Source organism: Solanum pennellii, chromosome 4 (genome assembly GCF_001406875.1).
Source record: "Solanum pennellii chromosome 4, SPENNV200".
NCBI lineage: Eukaryota > Viridiplantae > Streptophyta > Magnoliopsida > Solanales > Solanaceae > Solanum > Solanum pennellii.
In genome coordinates, this window is record NC_028640.1 from 9,324,566 (window position 1) to 9,335,545 (window position 10,980).

Consider the following 10,980-nt stretch of genomic DNA (forward strand, 5'->3'; position numbering starts at 1 on the left):
TATCAATCGATATTCTATCTCAGCGCCATTTGACTCAGGATTTCTCAGTTATAAAAAAGGGTAAAGAATAATGAACAATTACATACTTAGTATTATCTTACTGGTGGGGTTCGGACGAGTGTAACATACTTGCATACTTTATCCTACCTTTGTGGGGTAGTGGGACCGCTCAAATGAAGTGTATTAATTCGTAAAATTAATTTGTAATTAGTGTGAGAATATAGGGTAAAAAATTATTGAATTGTTGTTAACATTATTACATAAATACCCTATTTATCGACACTACAATAGACATATTTTTCAACTAGGACAGTGCAATACAATTCTTTTCTAAGTAGGACAATATATATTATTACTATTTCTATTTCTATTCCAAGTAGGATTGTATATTCCTATAACTGTTCTAACACTCCCCCTTTAAGCTAGTGCATACAAATCATATGTATCTAACTTGTTAAAATATTATTAATCCAAGGACTGTTGAGGAGCTTGCAGAGATTTCTGCAACTTGATCACTCCACTTCACAAAATTGACATTCAATATCAATGTGCATACTCTTCTCATGAAATACCATATATAATACACAATGCCGATAAAACACATAGTGATAAATTACAGTGTTGAACTTGCCAAATCAAGTTTGCACTGGCTATTTCAGATCATAGAGTGACTAACACAATCGACATAAGAGACTACTAAACTCCCCGGAGCAACAAAAATAAGTGGTTGCTCCATATAGACCTATTCAAATGTAGCGGTCGTCAGAAGTGCTAAAAATCTAGTATAGAGTGTATGGATCATGTTGGAATTAATAAACGAGTCAATATTAAATGGGAGAGGCTAGGGTTTGAAATCTTGCGACATGTTTTCTCATTGTGGATTGTCTTGAGCAGTATCTCTCCTATGTGGTATGTTGGAAATTTTTACTCCATCAACCCTAAGAAGAGTAGTGTTTAAGGTTCCCTTGTCATAGAAAAAAAAAAGCAAAGTTAATGATCAAGGGTATAGGGTGGACCTATGATCTGATGAGTTTCTAACTCTGCACCATTGACCACGGGGTTCTTGGATATGAAAAAGGGTAAAATAAGTTAACAACAACAATGACATAGATGCTTTTATTTTATTGGACCACTATCAATTAATTATTCATGGAAAGAGTATAACAACATACTTAGTGTAATTCTACTAGTGGTGCCTGCAGTGTCGGCTCAAAGAAGTGGTATGGATTTGTAAAATTAATTGTAATTACAATATTATTCAAGACAGAGTGCACTTTTGAATGATAACCAAAAATGTTGTTTTGGATTCGTACTTTCATAATAGTATAAGATCAAAAGATGGACATATTTCCATATAACTAAATACCCAATCAATACCCCAATGTAAAGTGGAAACTTAACTTTCTTAGACAAGTACATTTGGAGAGAAATTAAAATGTATTGACATACCTAAAATATATAACACTGTCCCAAATTTTCCTGAAATTGTAATGATACAAATAATCAAGTTCTTTAATATTTGTGCTTTTCTCAATTTTTGTTTTGTTTGTAGCAACATTAGGTTTTACAGTTCAGACTGGAATTGTCGGAATTGCAAATGGAGGTGACCGATGGGAAGAAGTTTAAAAAAAGGTATTGTTTGCAATGGTATTTTTTATCTGCACAAGATTTTGAAAACTGTGGAAATTTGATGTGGATTTTGATAAACTGGAAGGTTATAACATTTTAACAAATAGCTGAATATTTTTTAAATAATGCCTATGATCTTAGAGTAACAGAGGACATTAATCATACCAAGTGTTTAGTTAAATTCATGGTCGTACTCCTGCCCGCAAGGTGCTTTTCGTATTTAGTTTCTTAAGAGGAAATAAAAAATTGACCATGATAATGGGTGACTTTTTACAAACGAGTATATTGTCAATTGAGGAGTAGTAATGCAACTACATCTCAATCCCAAGCAAGTTGAGGTTGCATATATGAAACTCATTGTAGATGATGCTCTACTTAAGCTTGTCTTGGTTCAATATTGTCAACAACAAAAAAGTAGTTTCACAAGCACTAGAATAATTGAGAAATGAATTATTATTTGATAAATTAACTAATTAGAGAAAAATTAGTAGTTGAATGTTGTGATCATACTAGCAAGTTTGAACTTCTAACACCCCTCTAACCCATACGTCACATATTCACTCTTACATCATTTTTTAAAAAAATATTTTGTATGACTAGGGAACCTATACTCGCTATCCTTAAGGTTCACACAAAGTAAACCTCATCCTCATACCACATAGGAGAGATAAACCGCACTAAACAACCCTCTGTGACAAGCCTGATTGAGAAAGCATGTAGGGACATTTTAAACCTAAGACTTTTCTACAAATATGAAGTAGAAGTAGTAGTGAATTATCAAAACAATTATGTTGGAAGTTGGTAAGATTTTTGTCACGTCACCTTCAATGGGCCCCAATACGGGTTTCATCGATAGATTAGTTTGACCATCAAGACATTGTGGTTGATGAAGCTGCACAAAAGACTAAGGAAGTTGCTCCTGCACTTGAGAAGAAGTCTTTTCCTTCGGATTGGGAATAAGAAAAAATCTATGTGCGTCTCAACCAAAAGCATTTACTTCTTGCGAGTAAGTTGAATTTGATATTTCTTAATACTCAAGAAACACAAAATGTGTTCCAATGCCATATTCGACATCTTGAGTTGTACAGTTAGCTCATTTCTAAGAAGCTGATGAAGAGAGTCATGATTAAATCAGAAACAAAAATTCAGTTATTGCATGCCCTTTGAAAACTTTTCAAGTACCTCTAACGACAAAGAAAAGTTTGCAAAGGGCATAAAATAACTGATTTCTTTTATAATTTTAAGCATGACTCTCTTTATCAACATCTTACAAATGAGCAAATTATAAAGCTCAACATGTCCAAGATGACATTGAACACATTCCCTGTTTCTTGGGGCTTAACAAACATTATATCAAACTTACTTACAAGGAGAAAATGCTTTTGGTTTAGAAGCACATAGATTTCTTTATTAGTCCTAATCATATAAAAAAAGCCTACTTCTCCAGTGTAGGAGCAACTTCTCAGTCTTCTGTGCTGTTAGGTTGTGGAGCCTGATTAATAGTTGATGTACTGTCATATATTATTGATTAATATTACTGTTTTCTTTATTCTCTATTTATTCTCCTTAACCAAAAATACTCTGATTTATTAATATATATACCCCACAGGCGTGGAAGTTTACTCACGGGGTGTTACCATGAAATATTGGTTTCTCTCTTTCTCTTGAAAGTTCTTGTGTTCTTCATTCATCAAGTGTGTGTGCATGGATTCGATCCTAACAACTGGTATCAGAGCTAAGAGATTCAACACAATCACTGAAGATGGATATTTCAAAGCTTGGAATCGAGAAGTTTGATGGATCCGATTTCAGTTTCTGGAAGATGCAGATCGAACATTATTTGTACTAGAAAGATATTCACAAACCGTTGACCATGGTGAAGCCGGAATCCATGACGGAGGAGAAGTGGAAGCTCAAGGATCGCAGGCTCTAGGGTTGGTCCGATTGACTTTGTTAAGAAACGTGGTGTTCAACATCGTGAAGGAGAAGACTACGTCCGGTCTGTTGAAGGCACTGTAAAACATGTATGAAAAACCATCAGCGATGAACAAGGTATATTTGATGCGTAGATTGTTCAATTTACATATGTCTGAGAATGGATCTGTTTCTGATCATATAAACGAGTTCAATATGATTGTGAGTCAACTCAATTATGTGGATATTAATTTCGAAGATAAAATTAAGGCGTTGATTTTGATTTCATCTTTGCCCGAGTCTTGGGATACTGTTGTTGCTATGATTACCAGTTCTCGTGGATCTGAGAAACTGAAGTTTGATAAAATCAGTGATGTTGTTCTTAGCAAAAGTATTCGCAAACGAGAAGTGGTAGATTCATCAAGTAGTGCTCTCAGCGTTGACCGAAGGGGGATAAGTAAGACGAAAGGCCAAAATTAACATGGTCAATCAAAATCAAAGAATCGAGGAAAATCTCTGAACAGATCAAACGTGACTTGTTGGAACTGTGGAGAAAAAGGGCACTTTCGGACAAGCTGTACAAAGCCAAAGAAGAAACAGAATCAGAAATTTGGAGATGACAATAATTCTGTGAATTCAGCAGAGGACATTGGGGATGCTCTAATCCTTAGTGTTAACAGCCCGGTTGAATCATGGATTTTGGTTCTGGTGCATCTTTCCATTCATCTCCAAGCAAGGAGTTTTTCCAAAATTCAAATCTGGAAATTTTGGAAAGGTGTATCTTGCTGACAATAAAGCCTTAGAGATTGAAGAAAAGAGGTATGTTTGCATAAATACCACCTCGAGAAACCAATGTACATTGGAGGATATCATATATATTCCTGGGCTCAAGAAAAATCTGATCTCTGTTGGTCAATTGGATAGCACGGTATATGCAACAGAGTTTGGGAAAGGTTCGTGGAAGATTGTGAAAGGTGCTATGGTAGTAGCTCGTGACACCAAATCTGGAACCTTGTACACCACTGCAGGGTGTATTAACATGGCCGCTGTTTCTGAAGGTGCTTTTGGTTCATGTCTGTGGCACAACAAACTCGGACACATGAGTGTTAAAGGAATGAAGATGCTGGTTGCAAAAGGAGAATTAGAGGGTCTTAAGTCTGATGATATGGGTCTTTGCGAGAGCTGTGTTATGGGCAAACAGAAAAGAGTAAGCTTCACAAAGACTCCTAGAGAGCCAAAGAAAGTGCGATTGGAAATGGTCCATACAGATGTTTGGGGACCATCTCCAGTATCATCACTTGGAGGATCCAAATTCTATGTTACCTTCATTGATGATTTCAGTAGGAAGGTATGGGTTTACTTAATGAAGCATAAGTCAGATGTGTTTGCAACTTTCAAGAAGTGGAAAGCTGAAGTTGAGAATCAGATCAGTTTGAAAGTCAAATGCCTAAGGTCTGACAATGGAGGAGAGTATGACAAATCAGAGTTCAAGGCATTTTGTGCAGCTGAGGGAATCAGATTGATGAGAACAGTTCCTGGTAAGGCAAGGCAGAATGGAATTGCTGAGAGGATGAACAGAACATTTAATGAGCGTGCAAGGAGTATGAGGATACATTGTGGGCTGCCCAAAACATTTTGGGTGGATGTTGTCAGCACAACTGCATACTTGATCAACAGGGGAACATCAGTTCCTTTAGGGTTCAAGATTCCAGAGGAAGTGTGGACAGGAAAAGAACTCAAGTACTCACCCTTGAGGACTTTTGGTTGCACTGCTTATGTTCATGTTTATCCAGAAAAGAGAGACAAGATTGATGCCAAGGCTGTGAAGTGTTACTTCATAGTCTATTGTCTGATTTGTTTGGTTACAGGTTTTGGGATGACAAGAACAGAAAGATCCTGAGACATTATGATGTGACATTTGATGAGTCTTTCATGTACAAGGACAAAGAGCAGAAGGTTCTAGAGATTACAAAGCAAGTGAGAGTTGAGGTTGAGTTGGAGAAGAGTAACCCCAGAGATGTCGAAGCAGATACTTAACCAACTCCTACTGAAGAATCTGAAGTGGAGCAAGTTACATCTGAGCAGGTGTTAAGGAGATCATACAGAACCATCAGGGCACCAGATAGGTATTCACCTTTATTACACTATCTATTGCTGACTGATGAGGGGGAACCAGAGTCTTTTGATGAGGCCCTACAGGTGGAGGATTCGATCAAGTGGGAGCAAGCCATGGATGATGAGATGAGGTTACTTGAGAAGAACGACACATAGGTATTGACTGAGTTACCTGCAGGGAAGAGGGTTTTGCTGAACAAGTGGGTGTTCAGAATCAAGACTGAACCAGATGGCAAAAGAAGGTTCAAGGCTCGTTTAGTGGTTAAAGGATATTCACAAAGAAAAGGTATTGATTATGCTGAAATATTTTCTCTTGTTGTGAAGTTAACCTCTATTCAAATTCTGTTGAGTATTGTTGCATATGATAATTTGCATCTAGAGAAAATGGATGTAAAAACAACATTTTTACATGGAGATCTTGACAAAGAGATCTATATGCAGCAACCGGAAGGATTTGTGGTTCCAGGCAAGGAACAAATAGTGTGCAAGCTCACCAGGAGCTTGTATGGACTAAAGCAAGCACCAAGGCAGTGGTACAAGAAGTTTTACTCCTTCATGACCAAGAGTGGATTCTGCAAAGCTGAAAAGGATCCTTGTTGTTACTTCAAGAAATACATTGATTCATATGTCTTTCTACTCTTGTTTGTGGATGATATGTTGATTGCAGGATCTAGTATGAGGGAGATTAACAATATGAAGGCAAGGTTGTCTACAGCGTTTGAGATGAAAGATTTGGGTCCAGCGAAGCAGATTTTGGGGATGAAGATTTCTCGGGATAGATCTGCTGGCACTTTAAATCTATCTCAGGAGTTGTAAATGAGAAGGTGCTGAGCAGATTCAGGGTTAATGATGCTAAACCCAGAACTACTCCATTGGAAAATCACTTTAAATTGTCAAAGGAGCAGCAGTCACCCAAGACTGCCGAGGAGCGTGATCATATGGCACTTGTTCCATATGCTTCAGCTGTTGGGAGTTTTATGTATGCTATGGTCTGCACTAGACCTGATATAGCACATGCAGTGGGAGTTGTTAGCAGGTACATGGCGAACCCGGGGAAAGAGCATTGGGAATCTGTGAAGTGGCTTCTGAGATATCTGAGAGGTACATCCAGTACTTTACTTTTTTTAGGCAAAGTCAAGGTGAATCTACTGGGTTTTGTGGATGCTGATCTTGGTGGGGATGTGGACTCGAGCAAGAGTACATCCGGGTACATTTACACCATAGGTGGAACAACACAGAGTTGGATGTCCAGGCTTCAGAAGTTGGTGAAAAATCCAGTCTATCATTCGAAGACAAAGCACATTAGAAAGAGATACCATTTAACTCGCAGGGCAGTGGAGGATGGTGATATGTGCTTGGAGAAGATAGACAGTGTAAAGAACCCGGCAGACATGTTGACGAAATGTGTTGATGTTGGGAAACTGGGGTTATGCAAAACCTCGATTGGTCTTTTGTAGTTGTTGCTACAGATGTTGCGGTGCGGTAAAGATGTTGAGCATAAAGAGATTTTTTTTGAGAATGTATTTTTTGGATGACTAAATCAGTCTCCAAGTGGGAGAATTGTTAGGTTGTGGAGCCTGATTAATATTTGATGTACTATTTATTCTCCATTTATTCTCTGTAACCAAAAATACTCTGATTTATTAATATATATATACCCCACCGCCGTGGAAGTTTACTCACAGGGTGTTACCACCAAATATTGGTTTCTCTCTTTCTCTCTCTAGATCTCTCATCTCTTTCTCTTGAAAGTTCTTGTGTTCTTCATTCATCAAGTGTGTGTGTGTGGATTCGATCCTAACATGTGCAGCTTCAGCAACCACAATCTCTTGATGGCCAAACTAATTCATCGGTGCAACTCATATAGGGTCCCATGGAACGTTACTGAGAAAAATATCACGAACTTCCAACATAATTGTTTGGATAATTCACTAATACTTCTACTTCATATTCTTTGAGAAGTCTCGGGCTTAAAATATTCTTGCATGCTTTCTCAATCGGGCTTGTCGTACAAGGTTGTTTAGTGTTGTTTATCACTCCTGTGTGGTATGTGGATGAGGTTTAGTTTGGTCGGACCCTAAGGATGGAGACTGTGGTTCCCTAATCATAAAAAAGATTTTTCTAAAATGATGTAAGAGTGAATTTATGATGTATGGGTTAGAGGGGCCTCACACGTTCAAACCTGCTATAGTCTAAGGTCGTTATTTATGTGAATGGATAAGGGTAGAGTTTGGACCCATTATCAGTCGATTTTCTAAATTTGCACCATTTTCCCCAGGATTTCTCAGCTGTAAAAAAGGATAAATAATAATGAACAACAACATGCCTAGTATTATCGTACTGGTGGGATTCGAGGAAGGTAAGATGCTTGCATATTTTACCCTACCTTTGTGGGGTGGATAGACTGCTCAAAACGAAGTGTATTAATTCGTAAAATTAATTTTAATTACTATCAGAATATAGGAAGAAAATATTATTGTTGTTGTTTACATTATTACACAAAGACCCTATCTATAGACACTACAACAGACATATTTTTCAACTAGGACGCTGCAATACAATCCTTTTCTAAGTAGGACACTATATATTATTACTATTCCTATATCTATTATTTGTAAAATTGTATATACCTATTACTATTTAACACTTCCCTTCAAGCTAGGGCATACAAATCATATGTATCTAGCTTGTTACAAATATTATTAATCCAAGAACTGATAGGAGCTTGTTGAGATATCTTCATGTTTATCACTCGACTTCACAAAATTGAAATTCAATATCGATATCCTTAGTCATCTCATGAAATATTGGATTTGATGCACAATGCCGATAAAACACAGAGTGTTAAATTATAGTTTTGACCTTCCCAAACCAAGCTTGCACTAGCTATTTCAGACCATAAAGTGACTAACATGATCGATTTACAAGACTACAAAACTCCCCTGAGCAACATAAATAGGTGGTTGCTCCATATAGACTTCTTCACAATGTAGTGGTCATCGGAAGTGTTCATAATCAAGTATAAATTGTACGGATCATGTTGGAATCAATAGACGAGTCAATATTAAACACAAAAGTCACCCAAAAACTGCTCAAAACATGCTCATATGCCGGAGTGTTAAAATTGATAGTTTAAAATGGCCACAATCTAAGAAATAAAATTATATAGGTAGGGTCGGAATGATGGCATAACCCAACTTGAAAATAGAAATTATATAGGAAAGATCGGATTAACTACACGATCCTATTAAAAAGAGAAATAATATGAGTAGGGTCGGAATGATGCCACAACCCTATTAAAAAAAAGAAATTATATAGATAGGATTGAAATGTTGGCACAACCTTATGCAAATCAGATTTAAGGAGTCCCTAGAAAGACGATTGGAACTATGCAAATCAAATCTGAGGAGTAACAGAAAAGACACACCGTGCTATGCAATTCATATATGAGAAAGTAGTTCAAAGAAACTTGCAGTGCTATGCAAATCATATCTAAGGAGTCATTGAAAAGACACATATGATTCTATGCTACTCAGATATGAGAAAATTGTTTAGAAAAATCCATGGTGTTGCATAAATTAAATATGAAATGTATTCTAGAGAAATGCATGGTGCTACGCAGATCAGATATGCAAGAAAAGGTAGTCACCGGAAGGATGACTAGGTGCTACGCAAATTAAATATAAAAAATAGTCACCAGAAAGATGACACGGTATTACTCAAATTCAATATGATAAAGTAGATCATCGAAATAATGGCATGGTAATGTACGAATTAGATATGAGAAAATAGTCACATGAAAGATACATGGTGACCCAACTTTTGCTAAGATAAGCATTGTCCAGACGGGCGAGATATATGATTAATAGTCGTCCGCCGGCAGCGGAAGCTCTTTGATTTTCTACCAAGATCGTAGAGGCTCAAATGCCATGTGAGAATATAGGGGGGAAATATTATTGAATTGTTGTTGTTTACAGTATTACAGAGAGGCCTTGTATAGACAATACATGTCATGCCCTGAGCTACCCCGAGATGCAGACACGAGACCTAGTTGACATGATCATGAGCATACTAAAGATAATAGATTGGTGCAGAAGCTAAATCATAAATAAAATGAAAATATGGGGAATACCCATATATGAGATATATGAACATTGATGAGTTTAATACAAAGAATATATTAACTCAATATCAAAATGAACTAACTATGTCTGAAAATAGCCTCTAGCTGACTATAAATGTTAAGAAAGGCCCCAACTTAGTCTAGCAAAACTGAAACTAAAGGACTAAAAATACTGAAACTATACTCATGACTATTATCCTCGGAGAATGAGGGCTCACCACTAATTATGTTGAACTAGAGATCGGGAACCGATCTAGGTGTGATCTGGATGCTGAGAACCTGAACCTACATCACGAGAAGATGTAGCGCAGTATGTGTCAGTACTTGAAAGGTATTGAGCATGCTGGATAGATTAAAGCTGAAATAATATATAACTGAACAAAGCAATAAATTAATGATATAATCTAAACATGATATATTGAATGGTGAGGCAACTAAATGCATTGACCAATTTATAACATGATGAAACTGAATACTGGATATACTAATAATGGTCCATGCGATGGAACTGAACTGTGGAGCTACTAATAGCCGATAATAAAACCACATGAGCTAAATGTGAAGTCGGATGTGTGCGCCCCATATGAGAGGACCCAATATATCCTGCCAAAAGTATAAAGACATGTTGCGTGATTACTAAACTGATGCCCACTGAGGGGACTTACAACCTACTTGGCTAGTAGTTTTGGGACTATTTGGGTATGTTGAACTCTAGTCCAACTCGGTATTATGTTACTCCTAATATATTAAGTAGTTAATTGATTATGAGTGAGTTTTGTAAATACTGGATACCTCAAACTGAACATGCAAACTGTGAATGCAACAATTAATCTAAAAATGATGCATTAATAACTGATGAGGCATTTATAACTGAATAACTGAAATATCTGACCTAACATATTGTGTAATTCATGAACTAAAGAAATACATACCCAAGGTTTTGAAATTCATGCTATAAAGTGAATATTCACATACTAATCTAATTTTGATCATTGTAATAGCTAAGAACCTAATAATTCTAACATTCAACAAACCCTAAGTCTACTCATGAAACGGGAATCAAGAACTGACTGAAACCTAAGGACCTAATAGGTGAAAGGAACCAATTAGTGAAATCTCACATACTTGGTGATGAATTCCACGGAAAAATCTTTAGATTACGGGGCTGGAACTTATGGAACCTTGTTGCATTCTTAAAC